We start from the raw sequence: 27,844 nt of genomic DNA on the forward strand, positions 1-27,844 counted from the left end.
TGAGAGAAAGTGAGAATTACAAATATTTTTATCAAAAATGGTTCCAGTTCCACTCAGACATACAAAATACCAAATGAGTCCTGTCTAACATGATTGGTGTGTATTTTACACAACAGCCTCTCTACCTCCCAAACACAGATCATATTGTTGGAAATAATATAAATTTTAAACATAAATGTGCCGTATTATGGGTATCATTTGAACTTGAAGGAATTGTTATACAAAGATGGAAGCTTTAAATCAATATATCATAAGGTTTTGCCGGAGTGAGTATTTATCTAATATAGGCCTTCTGTACACAACTGACGTGCATGATACCATATAAATATAATTATATTCATCATCAGATTGTTCTTGAACTCGATTTCTTTGAATCCAGACCCAACAGACCAAAATACCATGTTTAATCTATAGGGCATCCCCCATTAATTTACTGTATCATGCATCTCTTATGGTGTTACACTGCTCAATACTGGGCTACTTATGTTTTGAGGATACAGTATATGGTATCTGAGCATTGGAAAAAGTGGTTCTAGAATATGGGATGAAGAGAGTATCTGGTATTTTGGAGTAGGCTGATACAAAGAGGGTATTTGGTTGGGTATGGCTAACTGGCCTAAATGGAATGTAGGGGCAATGAATATCTGAGGGTATTCATTAAATACATTTTCATTCATGATTATCTGAAATCTGGAACATTCTATTGTGGGAAGAAATATATATTAAAGACATTTATAAAAAGGTATTGAATTTCCCAAATTGTATATTCAACTTGTTACAACTGTTTTACCACACAGTAAGTAGTCTTTGATGGTACATAAATATATAAATGCATCCGTTTGGAGAGCAGAAGGGGGCGTGACGTTACGCTGTAGATACGCGTTCACAAGTAATTTCATCATCACTTGCTCAGTGGCTCGGCATTGGACGCAGACAGAGCGTTGTGTCAATTGACATTTTACAAGACGATTATCACGCTTTTGTCTCTCAATGACCTGTATATCGCTTTGATATACATATAAATATTTCAAACCTCCTTTTTATCATTGCTAATGTTGCAGTGTGATTGAGCGTGTTTCTTCTAGAAGCGCCGGTCTCGCGGTTAGAGCGTCTCTTGGAAATTGGCTTTGTTCGCTCCGACAGCACACAGTCGGCTTTATCATCCAGAATGGACAATTTGGAGAAAGAAAATAGGTCTGACGAAGATTCGGAATACGAAGAAGAGGAGGTGGACCCTAGAATTCAGGTACGCTATAATAACAATTGCTCTTTGTTTCAGTTGAGACTAACTAATCTCTTAATTTAACAGCATTTGATACATCCACTTCAATGCACAGTGGAAGAGTATGTATTATCCCTGGCAGAAAGTCTATCTTATTTGGGGTCTTTTTTCAAATTGTTTTTAATGTATTGATTTATCAAGACTGTCGATCTACCTTGAACAAAAGGTCTGTATTGTAGCCAACTAAGTTGAGACGTAGGCCTACTTGTTAGGTTTATGATGGGCTATGTTTTAGCCAAACTTGTTTCTGATTTAATGGAATGCATGGGAATACAGGCCTGACACTCAAATAGCATGTTCATCTGAATATACCTTCTGCTGTGTGCTAGGCTATTAATTGGTTGAAAAATAAAATTGTTTAGCCTTAAAAGCTATGTGCATTTAATATATCCATAAATCAAGATGATAGCTGATTCTTCTATTTGTTCAAACCATCACTCTGGCTACCTTCTAATGTCCAGTCTAGTATTTCATTCAAGTGTAACACATTCCAGATGTTGCAGACTTCCCAGATACTGTATTACATTCCTTTCTCTTGGTGTTGCTCAATATTGTCATTTGCTCTCTTTCTTACAGGGAGAACTGGAGAAACTCAACCAGTCTACAGATGACATCAACAGATGTGAGACACAACTGGAGGTAAGACAGTGTACACGCACACTTTCAAGTTTGACACACACTTCCCCTCCAAAGTGCACCACATGGCTGACACAAATTGACAACAACTAGAATCAAATGAAAGTGAAGACTTGACCGCTCTGCCATCAGATGTGTCATCAGACACTTTGCAGCAGTCTGTGGCTTTTCATATGTTTTACATGCAAAACCCATATTTTCTGCACTATGCAGCTACAAGGTGACCCACTATCAAATAATTCCTTTCAACCATTAGACATTGACCTCTGCATTTTGAAGATGATTCATTCAGGTCATTGAGGTGGTGTATGTTGCAGAGTGTTGATCTTTGGATGCTGTTAAATGTCAGTAAAGTAGTAGCACCCAGCTCTGTCAGTCGTATACCTTTTTGGATCTGTATTAAGGTAAAAGTCTCTTTAGGACACCTGTTGGGGTCAAAGGAGGCATTCAGTCTATAAAATACCTGTCATTTCTAATGTTTACTGGATCCTCACCAACTTGAGCAGCATAAAGCTTAAAGAACTTGTACTTGTACAATGTTTCCATTGATCTTGATGTTCAATGAGTGCTTGTCAAATACTTACTTGTTTTTCGAGTTCAGATATACTCCGCTCTGTGTTGTTGAGTCAGCGGGTCATGGTCAAATCAGTTTATTTGTAGACCCAGTTTGACGTGGTCTCTCAGTGCACAGCTGTCTGCCTGTTGGAGTAAACGGTGTGCCAATCGGTGAAGTGTGTCTATTTGAGATAGACTTGAGTCCTTACGGATTGCTCCACCGATCTGTAAACAAAATTAACGTTTCAAAAGATCAGATAAAGGCCTCTGTGGAAACCCTTTGCAACACACACACACACACACACAAAATATTGTCCAACTTTTTGAGTGCATTTGACTTTAAAGGGAATAAACACACAGATGTACTGATTCACCATTTCTCAAACCACTTCTCAAGTACATAGCCACAGGAAGTAGGGGTGCTGAGGGTGCTGCAGCACCCCCTAGAAGGAATAAAAGGTATCGCAGCTCCCCCACCCCCCAACTACTGCTCAGTGCAGATTTGGCAGAGCTTCTGGTATTGATGGAGTGATGAGGATAGCCAGCAGCAGAGCCCATTTGGATGTAGGAATATCATAATGTCCTGGTAATGGACCATTGGCTGTAGTGTTTGTATTGATAATATCAAGGAGCACGTGTCACTGCATTTGTGATAAGGGGCAAAGCAGATCAATGGCTATAGTTCCATAACATCTGTGAGCATTTTGTATTTAATTCAGAGGCCTTTCATTTAATACCAATATCAACATCCAAATGGAATAAGCTGTATCTGGGTAAAGGGCAATACAGTTACACAAATGGTTTGGATTGAATTAGAGTATTTTTAGGTATACGACAGTGTGTTTGAGATGGTGTTCAGTGTATGAGGAGGCTGTGACAGAGGAGATGCGCCACAAAAGCAACGCTCTGCTCGACCCTGAGGTGTGAGGGACAGAGAGACTGCACTGTACTGTAACCTCTGCTGGATCAGCTAGAGGAGAAAGAGAGAGATGGAGAAAATGAGGAGTGGAAATAAGAACAGAAAAAAGGGGATGGAGTAGAGGGAGAGAGTGGGGGATGAAATGCATTACAAGGAGAGATGGAGAAAGGGGGGACCGTGACCCCATCCTCTGAATTTTCTCTGTTGAGAAATAGATGGTTTACATGGCCTGTACACACACACACACACACACACACACACACACGTACAGTTTTCATACCCAGCAATTACCCCCTGTTGTTCTGAGACTGAAATAATGCATGGTGCCTCCCCTGCGGTGGCCTCTTGCTATGCAGGAGGTTGGGAGTTCATGGAAAGGCTGTTTTTCTCTCCAGGATGGCAGGTATCTGATAACCATGTCAGAATTCCAGTCTGACAGAGTACAGTAAAGAAACATGTTGGGGCAGCAGAACAGCAAGTACCAAAGTGTTGCAAATGGCAAACAGTGGTGGTGGAGCCATCACTGTATTGGGTTCCTTGATCTGCATACACACTGAATGGGAAGGAGCTAGGGTTCAGGGGCTAGGGGTTGTTTTCGGACATGGTGTTTGTCCTCAGATGCCAGCTTGTTGCAGGATGAGTGATGTCACAGGAAGTGTGTGTCCCTGCCCTGTTCTCACAATTGGCCTTCCATCCCTCAGATTTGAAATGGTAACAGGAAGGATATCTTAGTCCAGAACACTGGTGCAGATTTACATAACATCCCATGGTCAGATTTAAAGTTTCAAAGAATTGAAAACAATCCAATAAACTTATTGCATAAGTGCTATATATTTTTTCCACACTGACATCTCCAGGAATTTCATGCTTGTTTTTGTTTTCTGTCTACCATGATGTCTCCTTCTGGACGTCACACTTGACCTCACTTGTTTGATCTGAGAAAAAAATCTCCTCTGCCTTATCTAAAACGGTTTCAGGGCGATTTAATGTTTTGGATTAGATTAGGTTTGATACGGTTGAAAGTAGGCCTGTTATTGGCTTTATCAGCATGCTTAGCTGGGGACTCTTACATCTAACCACTCCGACTGATGAATAAACATTAACAGTAGCTGATGGTGTGTCGCATAAAAGGCTATTTCATATGATCATTTTCATATGGCCATTTCTTTGTTAATTGCCTGTTTGCTTGTGTCTGATGGTTGCATCGACATAGCTGCCCCTGTTAACTTGATCAAAGACTAATGCAATTTTAGGACACTGGCCTTTTCAGTTGCAGAAGACTTGAAGGTGGGAGAGCCCCGACTCGTATGTCTAAATTAATTTAATTACTGTCTTAAGAGTCTGAATGAATACTCTGGTTTCGTGAAATCCTGGTGCGTCTAACTTAATATTTGCTGTCAATTGTTAACTGCGGTTGGTTAACTAGTTAAGAACAATGACCTAATAATGTAATCGCCGTAACATCGAGATGAGTGTTGAGTCTTCTATTACCTTTGTGAATATTCATAGCAAACAAAGGGTTGGAAGTTCGCTACAGTCCTAGTTAATAACCCTTTCTCCGTTTCTCTCCAGGATGCCAGGCAGAAGTTCCGCTCGGTATTGGTAGAGGCCACAGTGAAGCTGGATGAGCTGGTCAAGAAGATTGGGAAGGCGGTGGAGGAGTCCAAACCCTACTGGGAGGGCGGAGAGTGGCCAGACAGGTGAGACACCACTCAGTGGACAGGGGGACTACGAGCTGGGGGTCTCGGCTCAATTGACCTTAGAAATAGTCCAAAATCTTTTATTTATCGGAAACGCTTTATTTGCCTTGTTTTTGGGATTCATTAAAACCAGCACCATTGCATACAATTTGATACCAGGTTGACTACCACATCATTTCTAAATACTAGGCAAATACCACATTGAACACCAAATGGTATGGGACTGTTAACTAACGTGTTACCTATTTACCTAGCTTGACTTGCCAGGACAAGTATTCTTTCTTAAAACTGCATTGTTGGTTAAGGGCTTGTAAGTAAGCATTTCACTGTAAGGTCTACACCTGTTCTATTGGCGCATGTGACAAATACAATTTGATTTGAAGTGAATGGCCTGCACAGCCTCTCCTTCATTTGCCTAATTGCCCCTCTACACACGGTAATGAGTGATGGCTCTAACAACAACATCACTCCGTGTTAAAGCCCCGGCTGCTTAATGAGAGTGAGGGGGGTGTGGGAGTGGCTTTGTGTGAAGCTGTGATCTCGGTTCCCTATTCTGCAAAGCCATAGCTATTGTTAGAGGAAAGGAGAGCTGCTGCCACCTGCTCATCTAGATAAGAGCCCTGCAGCTGTAAACAGTCAGAGAGGAACTGCCGGGACCAAACCAGACATGAAAAGGTTTTTAAAGGCCAACGGTTCTTCACTTCTTCTCTTATTTTGTTCCCTCTGGTGTTTTTGGCTCTGCTTTGGGCATTGTGTTCCCCTCATTCAGGCAACCTCTATATGGCTTCTGAATGAGCATGCACCTTTGTGTGGTTGTGATTTATGTTAATGCCCCTGACAACACAAATTAAGTTCCCTTATGGAAAAAGGAAGTTCTTCTAAGTTTGAGGATATTGGATTGTATGAGTTCCTCTGTCTACCTTTCGCACATCTACTCAGGGGTGCAACTTTCACTGGGGACGGGGACGGGGACACACACACACGCACATTCTGAAATATAATTTTTGTCCCCCTCACAGTTTTATCATTGCACTGTGATACAAAAAGAGGCATCGGTGTGCTTTAGGACCATGCGGACACGTCAGAGCGGTCGGGTAGCACGGTGCTGCTGTCTGCAGCTGCTGTCTCTGTGTGTTGCGCCTTTTCTCCAGGTTGTAAAAGCAAGCACAGCAGAAACTGGCTACTCTTTATTTGACTGATGTAGCTGGCAAGTTAACAGCATTTTTTTTTTTTATTCTCAGTGCTGAGCTAGTAGTGTAACTGACATGTAACGTTAGCTAATGTTTCATCCCATCTCGACTGAAGTTATGTCTGAAGAGAATGAGCTAGCTAGCTAGCTAGTAGCTACCACAGCCAGTTCAGCTTTAGCCTCTAGCTATCTGTCAGGTAGTAGCATCTAACAGCTGTTGCGTGTGTATGGAAATGTTTTGTAGCCTTTTTGTCCGTTTCAACAGAAGTAAATTAACTTGGCCAGTTTTTGCCAGTTGATGTACCATTAGAGCTAGCCAAAAGTTGCCTAAGGTTAGCTAGCTAGCTCACTAACTTCAGTTATTATTTTAGCCTCAATCACACTAGACCTGAATCAAACAATGAAACCAGCGGACAAATGATTGAAGATATTCTGAAAATTTTTGGACAGTGCAATGTGAGTTATTATTAGTCAGTATAGCAATGTAACGTTATTGATCTGTCAGTTTCCCTAGCTAATTCCCTACTTTTCACATTGACACGGTATAAACAGCTTTACAAGCTACACTGTCATGGTGCACAGTCAGTACACAACACTATGCTCATCATGTCTTAGCAGGATCAGATGGTGACAGGGGTCTCAGCAGGGTCAGTCAACCAGGGAAGACCAGTCTGTGACGGTGCTGAGGTGAACTTTTGCAGAACCAAGGCTATTTCTCTGTGCAGCAAACACTGGACAAGCCAGATGTTTCAAAGATTGAAACTATTTTAGGGCAGTCTGACAAACCTCTAAAGTTGATTTCCAAACCGTATCAAGGGTTGATAGAGGCTTTTCCCGATGGCACAAAACATGTAAAACATGACGAAGACCTGGGAGACACTATTGATGATGATGAATGGATACAGATATGTTTGAATGCCCAGTCATGTTCATATAATCTCAGACATACATTACTGCAGTTTAAGACCATCCATAGAACATACTATATGCCAGTGAAACTGAATATCATGCACTCAGAAATGTAATTCCTCTGCTGGAGGTGTAAAACACAAAAGGGGAAATTATTAAAATATTTGTCCTCCTAAACATGGCCCTGCCAAGCCGCACTGCTTCTTGATACACTGCTCGCTTAACCCGGAAGCCAGCCGCACCAATGTGTCGGAGGAAACACCGTTCAACTGGCGACCGAAGTCAGCGCGTATGCGCCCGGCCCGCCACAGAAGTTGCTAGAGCACGATGGGACAAGGACATCCCGGCTGGCCAAACCCTTCCCTAACCCGGACGACGCTTGGCCAATTGTGCGCCGCCTCATGGGTCTCCCGGTCGCAGTCGGCTGCGCTGCTCGGGAGGCCCAAAATGGGACATATTTGCATATGTTATGATCTTGTGAAGGCTGGCTGAATTCTGGCAAAGAGTATGTTCTTTTATCTCAGCATGTCTACAGATTCTCCCTGTTTTTGTTTGCTTGAAAATGTTGATACTGGAGACTTATCAGAAGAAACTGTGTATCCTAGCATTTATAGTGGCTAAGAAATGCATTGCTATTAATTGGAAGGTTGGATATCCTCCCAGATTGGATGGCAGAAATGTCAAGTTATGCATCACTAGATTTGATTTATTACAAGATTAAGGGTATACTGTGCAACTTTCATAAGGTCTGGGTGCCTTATATGGAATACTGTATGACAAAGGGGTCTGTATTGAAAACATGAGTTTTTTTTGTCAAGCAGTTGCAAATATTTTTTTTTATTGGCACATGAGACAACGGTCTGATTTGCGCCTGTCTCAGTGGACTAATCCATTGAGGAGGCTAAAGGGATGCCACGGTCAAGAATATGGGGATTGTGTCTCAGATGCACAAAGCACGCCTCTCTCCAGAATGCGCTCTCTCCCACCATTTCGTGGCTATTCATTGTTTCATAACTTCATTGTGTGCATTGTTTGCTGTGTCTCAATTCCCCATTACATATATTGCCAGTAGTAGCCTACATTTACCGTTAATTCCCATAATGTTTGTTTGGGTACAGTGATTTATGTTAATGCATTGAATAATATTATTATTATTATTAGTCATTTATCATTCTTATTGTCGGAGTGGACATGTGTTTTTGCAGAACTCACAACTTATGCTACCCTTGAGAGAAACACGTTTTTATTTAATTCCATTTACGAAGTTTTGTCAATTTATTCATCGTCTTTTGTTTGAAACGCTCCTGTCAATGTTGAGTAAGGCCGCACACCTGATTACGCATATAGAAGTAGGACTAGTCTACCTGGCCTGCACACACATCTAGGCCCATAAATGTGCCCAAAATGAGGTGTGGAGCTCTCAAAGTAATTTTTCTTCAACTCAAACAGCAAATAAACGAAGTCTGTTTTTAGAATCAATTGAGAATGGCAATAGTTCCTCAAAGTATTTGAACAATATTTCCAGCTCTCTCCCTTTGATAACCACTCGACATGAAAGTGAAAAATGTAAATGTGAGACAAATGAGAGAACAGCTCACTCTGACCATTTGACTTGCCCTAGCAGAGTTGTTTATCCAGAGCGTTGGTGACTGCAACTGTGCTGCTGGCAAGCAATTTAATTATGCTTTTTTGCCAACGCTTACTGACACTGGCCATATTCAACGGGTGTTGAGTGTTTGTAAATTCGTCAGTTATTCTGCGCTCTAGCACACTGACGAGAGTGCTCTGAAATCGGAGTAGATAGCCAGAGCGAATTTACTAGCTACGTCTATCGACCATTGTCGACAGACATAAACATTCTATTGAAATAGTTACTTGCATAGTGGAGTCTTTTTGTTTAGACATGTAGCTAGCTAGCTAAACAATTAACCATATTCCAACTCATAACGTTACTACCCTGCATGAATCGGCAGGTAGCTAACCAACCAGGTTCAATGTTAGCTAGCTAACATTAGGCTATAACTAGCAATTCAAATGACCTCTGAGATACGAATAATATTACTAGACAGATCATACATGTAACTTTACCTAGCTAGCCAGCCAGCTAACGTAGCTAGCTAGCTAACAGTAACTTGAATATTGAAAATGTAGTAGCTAGGTTCTTACCGATACAGGGATGGAGCGCTCCCTATCGTCACGGATGCTTGTTGCTTAGTTTGATGATGTAATCCGAGACAGGTGTTTTATACAACAGCCTCTGTGGTTTTTCCAATCCGTCTGCATATTTGCAATCAAACGGAGAATTTTCATTCCATAGCTATCATACTCTAATTTGATTTCAAAACTCGGTCCTCCAGAAAGTGGAAAGCAACTCTTATGCAGTTCTACTACGTGATATCTTTCAAAAAAAGCCACATTAGAAAGGATTACCTACACATACTGACAGCTCATATTATAGACAGAAGCCTGCTACATGGCAGACCAATCCGAACTCACTCTCGGCATGTGCAGCCAACTCATTATCTCAGCAATCATGGCTAGCAGGAAGGTTGCGGTCTTTTTCCGTGGCTAAACCAACTAGGCTCGTAATTTATAATTTTATTTGTATTTACAGATGGCATACAAGTTTGTTATTAAGGCACATGAAAGTTCACATGTTCCAGAAGGCATTTCTGCCCCCCAAAAAACGATTTTGATAATAAAAAAAGTTTACGCTCAAATGGCGCCCTGTGAAGTAGTGACGTGTGACATACAGTCTGAAACGAGTCACATTAATTTTTTTCTGATTTTTTACTGCAGGCGCAATAGGTTTTATGTGTTGGCGTTATGTACGCTGTTTTTACATAGTTGGCAATGGCAATAAAAGTTACTTTTAGATTTTTAAATTCATTTAGATTAAGAGAGTGTAGATTAACCACAGACAATGATTTTGAGATGAAACTGTTCCACGAAAATGTGCATATGAAAATCATTACTAGCACGCAGATTGGTAGAAATTGTAAGATCAATTGGCCCTCCAAATGGAAAAGGTTGCCAAGTGCTGGTGTAGCCTATTACCGCAACCTCAGCAGCGCAACTCTGCCAGCGGGAGAAGCGGTGGAAAGATATTTTTTTCTTCTGGCTAGGCTACCTTGATCTTTGGCTCTCTCTTGAGTCATTTGTGTGTCTTAATATTAATCAAACAGCCTGCCCAAAGCATCAGATAAGTTAGTAATATAGTTGTTTTATTAAAACACATAGGGTGTGTCTAGATATGGAAAAATAATGTTTAAAAAAGACAATCGATTGGTCAAAAGAGAAAGACTAGCTGGTAACGTATTTTTCTTTTGACCAATCGATACAAATTTTGAAAACGATTTTTCCATATCTAGACACACCCATATGTTTGAATAAAAACAACTATATGTATGAACTTGTTGATGATTTAGGCAGGCTGTTTGAACTTTAGATGCCATGTTATGTCCCCACCACTTCTAAAACCAAAGTTGCGCCCTGCATTTACCGGCCCAGTTATTTCACTGAAAGCAATGGTATGAAGCACGATGTGTTCAGGGGTTAATAAGAGTTTGGCACATACGCGGGATTGAGACTGAAACCTTTGAAAAGCACTTAACTCCGTGGGCTCTTAATTCCAGACTAGGTTGGCAGGTATTTTAATTATGAACAAGTGCAGGACTCGCTTGTCTGTCATACTATGCTGAGCTCTGCAAAAAGAAGTAGTGGGACTGACTGCATAGGGCGATTCTAGGGCACTGGTCTCACACACTCATATACACACACACACATCACAGGTCTCATCGATCGAAGGTGTGGTTGAGAGCATTACAAAGCGGTTGAGGTTGAAATGGATCAGTGGTGCGGTAAATGGCTGCCTCTCTAACATGGTTGAGTTAATCAACCTCACAGTGGTGACTGGAGAGGCATTTAAACACAACAGTCTGAATCAATTATGCAACATAAACAAACTTCCCCTCTTCCCATCTCCTCCTCCTCCATACTCTATCCTCTGTCTCCTCCTCTTCTATTGAATGTATCTCCACCTCAGTCTCTCCATTCTCCTTCAGTGGGGAGCATGTACACAACGTTGAACTTGAATCATTGTTTACCCAGAGGGGTGGAAATTCTCTATCCCTCTGGTTTGTTGAAGTAGCCTACATGAGCAATACATTATCATTTGCTTTAGACGGCTAATGATAAGGTACACAGGGAGTGGCAGCGCTGTGGAAAAATGCTCTTGACCTTAGTTAGATATACGCACGCACCATAACTCCATCTATTGCTTTGTTATGCAAAAAGCCGTACTTACCTTAGATGTTGAGAAGACTTGCTAGTATATTGAGGTAATAGGTGTCACAAGTTAATGGGTGACTGCGCTTGGAAGTGGCTCAGAGACGGCTGACTCAGCCAGAAAGTTTTTTAGAGTTTCTGAGGGATCGCTTGGGTACCCTGTACTATTCTTTTGACAGCTCCCATTTTTAAAGTGCTGAATCAGAGTGCCTCGATTGCTGAGTACCGGTAGTGTAAAATGATGAAAAGTGTTTTTTTATATCTCATGAAATATGTATAGTTTCCTTCTCGCTCACCTCCGCTTTGAAGAGTGTGACTTGACGTAAAAGTAGACCAGTCAGGAGTTTTTTAGGAGGTTTGCAGGATATACTATTTTCAGGTTTTCTATTGTGTTGTATGATAGTGTTTTTGTATCGACAAATACAAGCAAAATCTCACCTCAATCAAGCATGGTAGTTGGCAGAGGATTAGCATTAGCAACCCAGCTCCTATATTAACTCTGGTTGCATATTAGCAGTTAGCATCAGGGTTGGGGTCAATTTCATTTAAATTCGAGTCAATTCAGGAAGTAATGAAATTCCCATGCTAATTCTCTTCAGTATTTAATAGGAAAATGTGGGATTGGAATTTGGTTTATTTTCGAATTGAAACGGAATTGACCCCAACCCTGGTTAGCATTAAACATTGAAGTCTATTGTTCTTCCCCTCAGCTGCCCCATTTTGTCTGGAGAGTAGGTACAGCTAGTGGGGGAAAGGTGGAACAAAAGAGAGGAGGAGAATGGTGATGGTAATGGTGATGTGGCTGGTGAAAGGTTTGGGCACAGTTGCCTCCCCACTCATCCCGGCCCCCCCCTCCGCTCTCCCCCGCACGGCCCGCTACCGACAGTGATTACCACGCAGCTGAAGTGCACAGCCGAGATCGCTCAGCCCTCGCTGTCTCAGTCATCCAACCGCAGAGCGCCTGGAGGTGGGAAGAACGAAGGAGAGACGGATAATGAGAGAGAGGAGGGGAGATGCCGAGGTCACAACAGAGGAGACAGACTGTGGATATGTCTGTGAGATTAGTTATGAACTGACCTCCATGATGGCCATAGATTGAACAGATGTGGGGCTTAGTGATTTTGGCTGGGGGGAGGCTGGGGGAGGAAAGCAATGAAAATCCTTCAGGCCTGAAGGAGATATCCAGTAGATTGGGTGGATTTGGTACAGCTGGAATAGAGTCAGACTGGGGGAGAGAGCTGACTCCAGCTGATGTATGGGATTGTTCTCTGGCTCTGAGTCAAGGGCAAATGGATCACAACTAGAAAGGATATCTAGGTCCTGCACATTTTTGTCAGAGACTGGGTGCTTAATACATCAACTGTACTGTAGTGTCCGGGGATAAAGCAAAAGTGAACTCTTTCAGTGCTGGGACTGGGAGAGAGTTTGTAGGAATTTATATGGTCTTGAGGTTTTGTATATGTAAAAATGGATTTTATTACAATCCCAACATGCATTCTTGCAGTGCAAGAAGAATGTTGTCATGTCTTGCCCTGGAAAGTTACTTGCTGTGGTAGAATAGGGAACTTTGTGCCAGACAGTCTCCTTTACTGCCACAGCAACTCAGTTCATTTATTACAGAAAAGCTAGTATATCCCTGAGGGTATGGAGATTGGGTTAAGACGGTTAGAAATCCTGATATCAAGAGACCATCTGAGACCTTTCTTTCTGTGAAGAGATGTTTTGGCAGGCTTATAGCACAGAGCAGACGAGGGTCATGGGGGGCTAGGGATGAGATGGAGGGAAGGATGGAGAGGGGGAGCAGAGACAAGGTCGCGGCCATGTGCCTGGAGCCATGCTCTGGCCTCCCTGGGAGGGGGAGGCAGCTGTCCTGTGGTGTCAGCCTGTGGTGTCAGCCTGTGGTGTCCTGTGGTGCATGTTGATGCTGGTCAGTCCTGGTTACATAACTGCTTCAGCAAGCAGGATGGAGCGCTTTAATAATGGCATCTCAGCTTGACAATGACTCAATACAGCTGTGTGAGGAGCTGTGCATGTGCCTATTGTTCTGGTTGGCTAACGCGTGTGTGTGTGTGTGTGTGTGGTGTTGGCGGGGGGGGTCAACAGGGGCGGACTGGGACCTGAAATTGGCCCTGGCATTTCTAACTCACAGGCCCTTTTTTTTCTCCAGGCCCCCACACCAGCCCATTTCTTTCCTTTCTTTCCCATTTCTTTCTGCTAAAAACCCTAAGTTAGGCAGGCCACTGGGCTAAAAATGACAGTTATTGGCATTTCAGGTCAGTCCGCCCCTGGGTTGTCAACGCTTGCTGTCCAAGCCTGCAGCCATGGAACATTGTAGGAGTGTGCTGAGGAATTTACTGTAAAGTGGCTGTGGCTGGAGATCCAAGAGGCAGCTGTTCATAACAAGTGGTGCTTCAGCGCATTAGAGCCGACTGGAACACTGAAGTTAAGCAATGGTTAACCAACCACTTGGAACAAGAGGCTTGCACCCCCCACGTCCATGTCTGAGCACTGTTGCTCCTTCACTTTGCCTCAGAGGTAACATTCAGACTGACCTGATCAATCTACAGCATTAGGTTGTTATAGCATCAGACCATGAAGCATGATGAAGACGAGCTCTCCCTGAGTCAGGCACGGCCCAACGACTTTTCAGGATTAACTCTGTGGGTCTCTGACAGATATCTAGGGCAGTCTCAATGGGCAGTCTCAATCGGGACACAAATAAGGCCAAGGCTATCGAAGCGTGACTAACTGCAGAGATGCATGTTTACTATCTGACTGTAAATCAATGACCTCCAATTGAAAAGGCCCTTTATCCCATCTCACTCCCCTTTTCACCAAGATTAATTGCCCTGAATAACTGAGGAGATAGATTAAATCGGTTAATTCTCGTGGAAAATAGCTGTGTGTTTGTGTTCTCTTTGAAGGCCGATTTTTCCAGTGTTGATGGCCTATGCTGAGAAATGTTTAGCTGAAACTCTCTGGTTTTGAAGTCTTGGCATGTCTTGTTTTTGCAAACGCTGTCAAATTTATGCTGTGAAGATTATAGGAATGTTTATATTTCAAAGCTTCTCTTACATGGTGCAGCCATGGAGACAAGGTGAATATGTAGCAAAGAGATGATTATCTGAACATGTGCCGTTAACCAAACTAACCCTCTGTTAGGGCTCCGAAGAGCGCAAGCTGTGAATAATTTAAAGGTGTGTAGAGAGGATCCGATTTTCTATGCACAAAGAGAAAGGTATTTATTATAAAGTTATATTTACTTACACTTGAGTGTGCACGTGGTGTTGTTTGATTTACATTTACAGAGCCCTACTGATTTAAAATATGAGTAGGGCTGTAATGGGAAATTATTTGATTAATTATTTTCCTGTATTTGAGTTACTGTGGATATGGATTGATATGTAATAAAATGATTATATGTGAGGGAGACAGATGTATTCCCTTGGGGAATGGAAAAAGGAGTTAACCATGGATGTTTTAAGTACCATATTTAATTAAGTAGTTTGGCACCTGTTACTCTATCATTATCTGTTGTAACTGAGTACTGATGTTCTTACCTTTGAACTGTATCAAATGTCTGCCAAGTGTTGAATGTTGTGTAAAGTTTGACTCAGACTGGATTCGAGGACACACTGATAATGTATCTGTGATTCTGTAGCAGCTGATGTTGTGACTTCCTACAAGCCTCCTGGTGTTTACAGAACATTCGGCGCTGTGTGATTAATATAATTAGAATTTTTTTGCTCCTATTCTGGAGCTGTCTCCATGATGCAACTTGTAATAAACCGGATTGTGATTGATTTGATTAATGTTGCTCTCCTTTTGTTCACTGGAAATTCTTTACAAGGGCCTATGAAGTATGTGTGTGATGGAGAGAAGTGAAAGTAGTAGACCTTATTATCTTTTTATATAGACAGAAACTGCAGCAGAAATGCAGAACTGATCTGGTATTAACATCTTTCTAGAGGCAAATATACACCGGTTTGAAACCACAGCCCTTACAGTTAGAGAGGACAGTGAATAACAACACAAGAATGAATTGGAATGAGCGGAATAAATAGACTAATGCCTGCTCTCCCACATCATCCCCCCCTCCCTAAATCATCATCCCTCCCCCCTCCGGTTGTGAGAGTTCCTGAGAGGCCCAGGAATTGAAAGGTGGCTGAGAAATAATGCTCTAGTTTGAAGTTAGCTGGACTCTTTTTTTTAAAATATATTATATTTTTTTTTACACCATCACTGTGCAGCTGAAAATGAAGGGTAGAGATGGGATGAGTAAACGAAAATAATAGAATGATGGATACGGTGGCAGCAGGACTGAAGTGGTGATGGAAGAGAAGAGTAGGCAGAGGAGAGAGGAGAAGGGCTGGGTTGCCAATCATTTATAGTGGAGCAGGTGTACAGCAGTAGGCCTGCTGTGAGAAGTCTCTCTGTTGGCATTCTGTTCATCTGCAGTATACAGTAGGAACAGAACACTACTAAATATAATACATGTATTATATATTTATAAATGTGCCACAAAATAGCCTCTATCTGCCAGTCTGCAGACTAGTTTGTTGCATTCCTATGAATAGCCTGCTATCTAGGAGTGATTCTGTGAAGTAAATTAAAGACAGAGATAGATGCACAAAGAACATCGTGTGTACAGTATTATGCTTAATGCAGTATTATTCCTATGAACTGAGTCAGCCATAGGACTTTATATCTGGTGAATAGTCCTTTCTCTGAGATGATTCCTACTGTATTACATTAAGTGGATAACACTGATACAGAAAGCACATAGGGGTTCCTGGGAGGGGGGGCATGTTTTCTCAGCATGTAGTCTGTTTGTTGGGGTTAGTGGGAAAACAATTATGGAGTGATTTTAAAGTAGATCACTGAATGGTTACAGTGGAGGGAGAGAGTTGTTGAATGAGAGCGTAGGTAGCAAGACTCGTGAACAACGTGACAACCATTTTGTGAAAGAAAGGCCCAGTTGAATTCCTCGGCATTAAACTCATGACTCATCCATACAGTGAAGTGATAGACATTGGTTAGCATGTGGTTGGACTCAACTCTCTCGTATGTGTACGCCAAGCCCATCCATGTCATGTGAAGGTCTGTGAATGGGTTGTGTGATCACCACAAGGCAGAGGTTGTTTAGTTGTGATGAGTTGGCATTTGGAAGGCTAATCAAATTACCATTGTAGGGAATGGGATGTTGTTGTCTAAAAAAATGGAATATTTGGCTTGCAGATCCTTATCTAGTAGAGTCTTGAGGTATACCACATACTGCTCCATAGGTCATGATGAGAGCAGGAAATAATGATCACTTCATTTATTGAAGTTTGTTTTTTTGGGGTGATCAATGTGTTCCTCACTAAATTAGGTAGTAGAATTCCATTCACATGAGATTCTGTTGGAACTTTTCTCTGCTGTGACTTATTATAAGTTGCTTGCAGCCAAGGAGAATGGTATACACCTACTTCCCCCCAAACTAGTCAAACTTAACAAAAGTAACGCTACTTTGTCTGGAAATTCTAGATAGAGAAGGAGTTGGGATTTAGTTTTTTGGCAGATCAGTAACGCTTTTATCATCCTTACTGTAAAACGCCTGAATGATATTTAGCCTCTACAGTAAATTTACACACACACACACACACACTCGTGCCCACACAGATGCAGTAAATCACCTTCCCTAGACATGCTATTGGTGAGTTTGGGGGCAAAGCCTTGAGTTGATGCTTTACTGGTACCCAAGAACAGAGAGGGGTTTAGGGTATTAGCGCTAGAGGGGGTTTCTGTAGTTGCTATGACTGACAGATTAGAGAGGAAAAGTGGATAAATGAGGAAGGATTAGCTCTGCAGCTATGGCAACACACACATGGGAAGTCTAAGCTACGGTAAGCTTTTATGTACTAATAACGAGGCTGGAGGAGGGAACTGTTTTGGAGTTTCTGTTACTATGTGACGTGGGCTAAAATATGCACAGAGAGAAAAGTAGTAATAGTATGTTTCTCTGGCAGCAGTCTACAATGTTTTGCTGACCTCAGAACAGAACATTCAGAGTGGGTAGGGAGGGATGGGTTAAAACAAAGCTGGATGTTATGATACCTTCTGATAGTATCAATAGATACCAAGGGGAAAACAAGATGTTGAGCCTTGTTACACCCAGCCAGCCACCCAGCCAGCCACACACAGAGAGACACACAGACAGCCACACAGACAGACACACACAGAGAGACACACAGACAGGTGTGAAGGTGAAATAATAGGTGAGTTGAGCCCAAGCTCTTCCCCGCTGTATACAGTAAGTGTCAAATGAGACGTTGCAGCTATACTTTGTGCTTATACATCCATAGTCATGCCGTCATGACCTTTCTGTGTTTCTCCGAAATGAGTTTTTGATGTTAGGAACATCTTATATACAAGACAGTGTTTGGGTGTTTAATAGTCGTCACAAGGACTTTTGGTGATTTGTTTGTTATTACGCCTAGTTGCTATTTTCCATGCTGACTCAACAGCTGATTTGGTTTATTCCTGTCAATGTTTGAGCTGAAGGTTTTGGGTGTCTCTTGTTTTTTAAAAAACAGCATTTCATGAGAAGTGCTTACATTGTAGTTATATAGAGACACTGGATATAGTAGTTTCTTGACTGAAGAGCTCATCATTAATTTCCTGCAAGAGGAAAGAGTTCTCTTGAGGTGTACAGATCAAGGATTTGGCCTAGTATGGGCATGGGCCAGCTAGGCAGTAGGGGCAGGGGTTCAACACTGATGGCCAGACATGGCCCACATAATATTTTATGGTGAGAGAGAACTTGGCTGGCGGCAGAGTGTCATGGCCTGTTGCGGTGCCCGTCTGGCGGGCTGTCACTCTACCCATTGTCCAGGCCCAGCTAGAGACCCAGTCCTGAAGTGTGTCTGACAGGGTCTCATCCCATCCGTTGTGCAGATTCTGCAGGAGACCAAGTGAAGGTCTGGTTCTGTGGCTGATCTCAGTGCATATCTGACGTGGGTGTCGCTCTACCCATTGCCCAGGCTCAGCTGGAGGCCCAGAGAGCCACCCAGGACTTCCAGAGGGCCACGGAGGTGCTGGGGGCTGCCAAGGAGACCATCGCCCTGGCAGAGCAGAGGCTGCTGGAGGAGGACACCAGGCAGTTTGACTCAGCCTGGCAGGAGATGCTCAACCACGCCACCCAGAGGGTGAGTACCGTACTGCATGGAGGGAATGGGATTCTGCGGGGGGCATTAATGCAGCATGACTGTCTATCAAACCGAAATTTGACACCTGAATGTTACTATTCAAAGGTTTGAGGCATAATGTGGATGGAAATCGATGTTTCACAAGTTAGGAAGTCACGCTTGTCGCATTTCTGTGTAGCTGCCAGACTGAGTTCTGATTGGCTGTTGCAGGTGATGGAGGCGGATCACACGAAGACGCGGGAGTGAGCTGGTGCACAAGGAGACTGCAGCCAAGTACACGGCAGCCATAGGCGCATGAAGCAGCTGGAGAAGAAACTCAAACGCACCATCAACAAGTCCAAGTGAGTCCCATATGACCGTATTGGACTACAACCCAACCGCACTGTAGTTAAAAGACTGAGAAGTCAAAGTGAATCTTCTACAACCACTGCATCAATTATCAAATGGTCTCCGACACACACATTCACAAATCCCTGTCTATTTGTCGACAGTGACCTTTTTCAAGACATTGATCTTTCATGACATAGATTTTTTCAGTAGCTTGGAAAAGGTCAACTTGAACAAAACAATGAATATAAATATGCAAAAGGTAAAGGTCGTGCAACAGTGGAGGCTGCTGAGGGAGGACGAGCTCATAATAATGTCTGGAAAGGAACAAATGGAATGGCATCAAACATGGAACCCATGTGTTTGTTACCATTCCACCTATTCCACTCCAGCCATTGCCACGAGCCTGTACTCCCCAATTAAGGTGCCACCAACCTCCGTGGCCTGCAGGAGTCATTTTCGACCTTTGATGATGAAGTAGTGGCTGTTTTATTCCTAGCACCACAAAGAGAGACAATGTGGTGGTGTGCGGTTAGTATATGCTGTCAGGTTTTTACAAAACTCCATAGACTGGAGGCCTGTTTTGGGGAGGGAGTGTACAGTGTAGAGTAGGGGGTCTCTAATGTTTCCCAGCTGTGACTGAGAGACTGAGGCTGCTTGTGAATCCATATAGTCTTAAAAAGCTTCCTTGTCTCCTTTCCGTCATGACCACAGGTCAGTGTACTTGATATGTGTAATCAGTTTGGTTGAAACCTAGCCAGTCCTCCTACCTATTAGTGTCATGAAGATGAGATGAGGAAAGAGTCAGTTTTAGAGTTTTGGGACTGAATCCGTCTTGCTCTGTGTTGCCTCAGCTCTCTCAGCCTAATCCTTTCTCCACAGTTAGCTCATCTAATGTGATAGCCATATAGCTCACCCTGTTGCCTTGGTGATATGTACAGAGCTATTCCAAGTTGTTTTCATCGCCTCTAATCTTTTTCCCCCTCCCCTCTTTTTGATTGACCTCTCTCGCAGACCTTACTTTGAGTTGAAGGCAAAGTACTACCTACAGCTTGAGGTATGTGTGCACTACACTACACTGTAATTTACCTGCCTTCATAGACCATTTTAAAGGTATTTTAGATTTAAGGAGTTCTATTATTGCCTTGTTATTGTGGACTCTGCTCCATGGTTAGATCTTTACTGATGTGACCTAGGTCAATAAACTTTGACCGTGAACATATTGCCATGTCATCTCAGGTCTAAACCATTTATGGCAATGATGGCTTTGTGTGTGTGTGTGTGTGTCCTTAACTGTGTATACCAAGCTAATGCTAATAATGACTCCCTTTCTGTCTGTAGCACCTAAAGAAGAACGTGGATGAGTTGCAGGAAAGCTGTGCCAGGCCAAAGAAGGGTACAAGATGGCTCTGAGAAACCGGAGATGATCTCAGACGAGATCATGAACGCCGACGCAACTCGGCCATGGGCCCCCGGGGGCGGGGCGTGGCGCGAGGGGCGACAATGTCGCCGGGACGACATTGCCAGCTTCAAGATGGAGTCGGATGGCATCTCCAGTGAGTACACTTACAGTGCATGATGTTCTGTCATTTAGTTTCTGCGCTTGAAAACTGCAGAAACTGTTCTTGGAACAACTGTCCCACATAGTGAGGCTAAACAGCCAGCATTGCCTACTTTTCACTATTAGTTGGGTACGGCACATGCAAACGCATACTCACCCTGTTGACACTCTGACTTGTTCTTCGAACTTTGTAGGAATTCCTAGAAGAAATGTGCTCCTTCTTTCAAAGGAAATTCCTGTTGAATTTAAAATGCCTGTATTGACTTTGTGAAGTTGTCATATCATGGGATCTTCTGCAAAGGTCATTGGGCACACAATGCTTTATTTGAAGGAGAGATACTTAACTGAAGTCTTTCTTTATGCTGAAGGAAATGGTTTTGGTCTTTCCGCATGGCATCGCTCATGGCACCCAAATTCCAGCATGTCTTAATAACAACTAGCCTAGAGACAGCTTTACTGTTTAAGCTCCTATGGTTAAGGTTAGGACTTGAGTAATGAGACCTGATCCTGAATCAGTTAAGTGCTGAAGATATACACTGTGATGAGATGAGGCTCAACTGTAGTCAGACAAAGAGAGTGGCTGTTCAGAGCAGTGTGTGTCACTGATCCACTTCCCATTGTCCTGCATTATGGGCTGGGGATGATGTTACCATGGCAACCTGAGAGACCTACTGCTGGCTGACCCACTCCGACACCATTGGCTGAGATTATGTGGGTTAACGCGCAACAGCAATAAACAGTAATATGCTACATTTGCTGATTTGTCTTTTAGTAGATATAGTAAAGTGTGTCTGTTTCAAACTGTAACCTCGATGGCAGTAAACAAAAGAATCTGCGATTGCACATAGTTCAAGGTCATAGAAAACATGCCTTCATTCATACATTCGCCATCCATGTTGGAATTTGGGGACTTTGACCCCTACACGGAAAATGGATCTCATATTTGTCTTGAAGTACTGTATGTCTTTACACTCCCTCTTTCTTTCAGTGTAAAGTATCTCTGCAGTATTTCAAGCAGTCTCCCTCTCCCCGTTCTACCCACCGTCTGTCTCCCTTTTTTGTTTTTTCTTCCTACTCCCTTTCTCTCTGTTCCTTACCCTTGGCCCCTCTCTCTCCCTTTTTCACCTAAACCTCTTCACCCTCAATCTCCAGCTTCCTGTTTTCTCTCTTTGTATTTTGTTTTTCTGTGGATGCCACATTGATGCTCTGCATATACACTCCTTAGTTGTACAGTAAAGGCTTGTTACATCTCAACCACTCTTCCCCTCTCTCTGTCTCTGCAGTGATGTCTGGAGTCGCTTGAGGATGAGACCTGCAGCAGCAGTGCCATGTCAGAGGAGGACTCAGAGACCCACTCCACCTGCAGCCTGGGCTCCTCCTCCCACTCCCCCAACAGCCCCCAGGACCTCTCCTCGCCTGCCCCGCCAGTCCTCCTCGCCCTGCCCCCCCCCTCTTCCTTCCCTCCCGCCCCTGTCCCCCCTCCCTCCTCCTCCTCTTCTTCCTCCTCCTCCTCCTCCTCTTCCCCTGCTCCCTCCTCACGCCCCTGCAGTCTGGACATTCCCCGCCCTGTCTCGCTATCTGACTTCGGCCTCATCTCGCCTGTCCTGGGACCACGCAGCGAGTGTAGCGGGGCGTCATCACCTGAGTGTGACCTGGAGAGAGGTGTGTGTGTGTGTGTGTGTGTGTGTGTGTTTGCATACTGTATGAGGTGTAAATATGCAAACAAGTGAAAAAGGAGAGATTGATGGTGTGTGTTTATTTTCAGTAAGACATATCGTCTTCTGCTACCTGTCTGACTAACACCTGAGCCAGAGGAGAGGCCTATTAGTCATTGTGACAGCTATCCTAGTGCTTAGGCCAGAGCAGGTGCAGGAGCCACAGGCTAGCAGTACTGCTGGGGGATACATCCCTAATCTCCGCTGGGTCCCTAAGAGCTCATGGAAGGTTCTGGACAAGTGAGAAAGGTTAACATAGTGGAAACTTTTAGAAAAAGACTTGGGTATGATCGTCTACGGGGTGTGTGTGCAGGGCTTCCTACTCACAAAGGATATTCATGACCAGGCTCACACAGCATACCTGTCTGTGTGTTTCAGGTGAGAGAGCAGAGGGAGCGGAGGGGGAGCTGGACAATACTGTAAACAACAAGAGCACCACCGTCCCAAACACCAACAAGACCATGGGCCTGGAGGGCCGCCTCAGCTTCCTGTCTCCGACGCGCGCAACGACAGCACCAAGAACGCCAAGCGCGAACGCCAAAGCCGCTCCCAGACCCCCCACCCAAACTGTGGTCCTGGTCAACGGGATGTGAAGAGAAAGCTAACCCCATCACCGGCTTTGTGTGCCAACATGCTGTATTGCCAGTAACCACACACACATTCCATTCTACCCCGTGAACTAATACTGGCTAAGTAAAGAAAGTGGCTCAGTATGAGATACTATGAACTAAATGGTCAGTGTATATACAGTTCCTATGGATCATGATGAAGAAGAGACTAAGACCCAACCCAGGGTGGGTGATTTCATGAAACCACCACTTCCTATAGAAAGGACCTTTCACCGACCTCCCACCCGTAGCTTTGAGTCCTCAGTCAGATTGGCTTCCCATAATTCCCTCCTGTACTGCACACACATTAAGGACAGTGCTGGCTAACGTCCTAAGGGTGGGGGCCCAAGGTATATGAGGGGAAATGGGACAAACAGTGTTGTTTTTTACTGTGATATTCTCCCTGAGAGGGAGCTGCACTTCCAGAAAAGATGCGTTTGTTGTTCGTAGACTAAAGAATATGCTCCTAGCTTCGACTATTAGAAATTGAGTGTTATTTATAAAACTTGATGTCACAGTGAATGTTTTACCAATACAGAACATAGTAAAATACACAACATATCCAACATTGATAGCAATATGTGTTATGCTTTTGTAATTGAAGAGCATACATAAGGCCAGGATTTAAATTCAGGATTTCTAAAAAGGAACAAGTATATTTACGGAGTGAATAACCCTCATAACTTGTGATATTACTCTGCTATATCCTCTCACAGATACTTTATATGTGAATACTCTCACCTCGATGTAATCCTGTGTATGGCATATAGTTGCTATGGCAACTGCTTCATATTACCATGATGACCAAACACTCACTACCCACCCCTGGCTGGCATCTCTTCGGACAGCCCATGCATTTGTCCAATAGGGGTCATCAGAATTGGACTTAAAAGAACTGTATTCTATTGCACAACACATTTCCCAGTGATCTAAATGTGAATCCATCTCGCCTACAGTACTCATAAAGCTGGACTTGGAATCTGATTGAACGAGAGTAGAATAATTGTGTGCGGTGAGGCTACGGTAGATATACCCTCCTCTCTTCCTCCTGGCTCTCTCCCTCCATCCTGCTTTTCATCAGTGCCACACTGATGTGGTACCAGGGAAATGGGCCTCCAGACAGTCAACCCCCTAGCCCTCCCTCCATCCATCTCCCTGTCATGGCATCCCCCAATGGCCCTGGACTGAGGGACAACCTCCACCCACAGACAGTAACACTAAGAACTGAGCAATAGCGCAAGGACAAAACTTTGGATAACCATATCTGCCCATGGACACTTTCACATAGAGTTCTCTGTAACAGAATGAAAATGGCCAGCCTGGTAATTCTCAGAATCTGATGATGGTTTTGTCTTAGACCAATATTGAGGAGAAAGTGAAACTGAATTAAACTGATTGTGGCGAAGAATGTTGAGGCCTTTTTGTGGAAACTGACAGAATAATTGATAGAGTGAGTGTTGAGATTTCTGGTGGACAGTATCAGCTACTGTTGTAGATCCATGTTGGCTAAAGTGGCCCGCAGTAGACTGTCGGATGTTTGTGAGGTCTAGTCGTCTGTCTCAAATAGTGTTAAATTGGCTTCTCTCCTGGTCTCCTTATATTCCATGGCCACATGGGAAAGGTATTTGGTCACTGAGTTAAGATGAGAATAGTAAGCTATTGCACAAGAGTATGCAGTCTTTGTTCTTGTGATCGCTCCAGTCTATGTATGTACTGTATGTGTACAAATGCAATGTTATATCGATGTTTATCTCTCTGTGCCACCCTCTGGTGTGGAATATAAGGATATAACCACGAACAGTCCCTCTCATAGCTGTTTTTTTCCAGTGGGTCTTGTTATGGTAGAGTAACTTTCCATTGTGTCTCCACAGATTATGTGCCTGTTTTCAGAAAATAATCAAATAAACTGATGTTCACTGCAGTAAGCCTATGTTCATTTCTTATGTTCTAACTGCAATGTTGATCAACTAACCTTTTGTCTGTTTCTCACTAGCCTGAAGTTCTTTGGTCAACCAAACTCAAGATCGTATTTGGTAAGTGACCCATTGACCCAAATTCCAGGCAGAGATGTAAAAGTCATTATATAAAAACATGTCAATGTTTTTTAGATGTCTGTCAGAACCCTATACAGTAATTGACCCAGGGTAGTCTGTAGCTAATCTGACTCGATAACTTTGACTAGGCTATACTGATATTTCTTTGTCTTACTGGCATTAAGTCAAAATACAGTGGGGAAAAAAAGTATTTAGTCAGCCACCAATTGTGCAAGTTCTCCCACTTAAAAAGATCAGAGAGGCCTGTAATTTTCATCATAGGTACACGTCAACTATGACAGACAAAATGAGGGAAAAAAATCAAGAAAATCACATTGTAGGATTTTTTATGAATTTATTTGTAAATTATGGTGGAAAATAAGTATTTGGTCACCTACAAACAAGCAAGATTTCTGGCTCTCACAGACCTGTAACTTCTTCTTTAAGAGGCTCCTCTGTCCTCCACTCATTACCTGTATTAATGGCACCTGTTTGAACTTGTTATCAGTATAAAAGACACCTGTCCACAACCTCAAACAGTCACACTCCAAACTCCACTATGGCCAAGACCAAAGAGCTGTCAAAGGACACCAGAAACAAAATTGTAGACCTGCACCAGGCTGGGAAGACTGAATCTGCAATAGGTAAGCAGCTTGGTTTGAAGAAATCAACTGTGGGAGCAATTATTAGGAAATGGAAGACATACAAGACCACTGATAATCTCCCCTCGATCTGGGGCTCCATGCAAGATCTCACCCCGTGGGGTCAAAATGATCACAAGAACGGTGAGCAAAAAATCCCAGAACCACATGGGGGACCTAGTGTATGACCTGCAGAGAGCTGGGACCAAAGTAACAAAGCCTACCATCAGTAACACACTACGCCGCCAGGGACTCAAATCCTGCAGTGCAAGACGTGTCCCCCTGCTTAAGCCAGTACATGTCCAGGTCCGTCTGAAGTTTGCTAGAGTGCATTTGGATGATCCAGAAGAGGATTGGGAGAATGTCATATGGTCAGATGAAACCAAAATATAACTTTTTGGTAAAAACTCAACTCGTCGGGGTTTGGAGGACAAAGAATGCTGAGTTGCATCCAAAGAACACCATACCTACTGTGAAGCATGGGGGGTGGAAACATCATGCTTTGGGGCTGTTTTTCTGCAAAGGGACCAGGACGACTGATCCATGTAAAGGAAAGAATGAATGGGGCCATGTATTGTGAGATTTTGAGTGAAAACCTCCTTCCATCAGCAAGGGCATTGAAGATGAAACGTGGCTGGGTCTTTCAGCATGACAATGATCCCAAACACACCGCCCGGACAACGAAGGAGTGGCTTCGTAAGAAGCATTTCAAGGTCCTGGAGTGGCCTAGCCAGTCTCCAGATCTCAACCCCATAGAAAATCTTTGGAGGGAGTTGAAAGTCCGTGTTGCCCAGCGACAGCCCCAAAACATCACTGCTCTAGAGGAGATCTGCATGGAGGAATGGGCCAAAATACCAGCAACAGTGTGTGAAAACCTTGTGAAGACTTACAGAAAACGTTTGACCTGTGTCATTGCCAATAAAGGGTATATAACAAAGTATTAAGAAACTTTTGTTATTGATCAAATACTTATTTTCCACCATAATTTGCAAATAAATTCATTAAAAATCCTACAATGTGATTTTTCTGGATATTTTTTCCTCATTTTGTCTGTCATAGTTGACGGTACCTATGATGAAAAATTACAGGCCTCTCTCATCTTTTTTAAGTGGGAGAACTTGCACAATTGGTGGCTGACTAAATACTTTTTTTCCCCACTGTAGCTATTTAATCACTGCAGCTAGCCTACTGTAAAAAAACAACTATCAGATCATTGCTTTCTTGCAGGTTGTTTACATCACTCTGGCTCCTCTTTGGCAAACCTTAACATGATTAACCACAGTATAAGTACCACATTCTCATCTGTGCTGGGTTTCCCCATTGACGTATAAGCCATGTGCTGCTGACTGAAGGGCTACAGGATTCAGAATGTTAGCAGGTTTGACATTCGCCACGGCTAAGCCAAGTGGCAAGACGGCACATAACTAGATTATAGGATCCTGTTCACACTAACAAACGTTTAACTGGTTTTCAGATCTCTTCATATTTGCTTTCCTCTCTTGTTCATCAGACACTTGACTTAGCAGTATTTGTCAGTTGCCAAATCTGGCTCTGGGGTTAAATCCCCGCCTTTCACCTAAACGATTGTTTTGTTCTCTCCCTCTCGTTACTGCACTTCCCTGTCTCCGTTTCTCCTCCTCTCCCTCCCTCAGGCCTGGTAGTTGGTCTTTCTGCCCTGTGATTCTCAGAGGTTGTGACCAGCTGTTGCCCACGCAACACACTCTGTTTTCAAATGCTCTCAGACAGGAGAGAGGCCAGATCTGCACCAACACAAAGACAACACATTTTCTGATTTCCTTCTATGCCATGTTTGAATACATCATTCCACATTTAGTGCAAGTTGAGCAAAATCATACCAGACCGCCACACGATTGTACTATTGCATTTGACATAAGTGGCAGCAACAGTTGCCCTTTTTAAACAGTCACTGGAGGGGGAAGAAAACAAATGTAATTCTACGTAAAGAAGAATGAAACGACAAAGAGCAGCCATTTTGCTAATGCAAAATAAGTGTACATGGTACGGGTGACTCCTCTTTTAGTAAGTCCATGCTGTCCTTTGTATAGCAGTGACACTTTACAGTAATTGTCCAGAAAAGGACAAAGTCACTAGCAGTCTTGCCTGTTTGACACAATGTTAACAGAGAAGGAGAAACCGCTGTGAAGTGCTCAAGTCCTAGCTGAAGCGTAAACAGGAGATGGAAGATTGGTGATGCGTTTCAAATGTTGTTTTCACGTGAGTACACACACACGGTTGCAAAATTCCGGGAACTTATAAAATCCCAGTTGGAGGATT

General features: G+C 43.2%; 1 pseudogene; it reads left to right on the top strand.

The window, feature by feature from the left end:
• The first annotated feature begins 875 nt into the window (after positions 1–875).
• On the top strand, positions 876–22,860 carry LOC123486019 (annotated as a pseudogene).
• The last annotated feature ends 4,984 nt before the right edge of the window (positions 22,861–27,844 follow it).

This window comes from Coregonus clupeaformis, unplaced genomic scaffold, assembly GCF_020615455.1.
Source record: "Coregonus clupeaformis isolate EN_2021a unplaced genomic scaffold, ASM2061545v1 scaf0954, whole genome shotgun sequence".
Classification (NCBI taxonomy): Eukaryota; Metazoa; Chordata; class Actinopteri; order Salmoniformes; family Salmonidae; genus Coregonus; species Coregonus clupeaformis.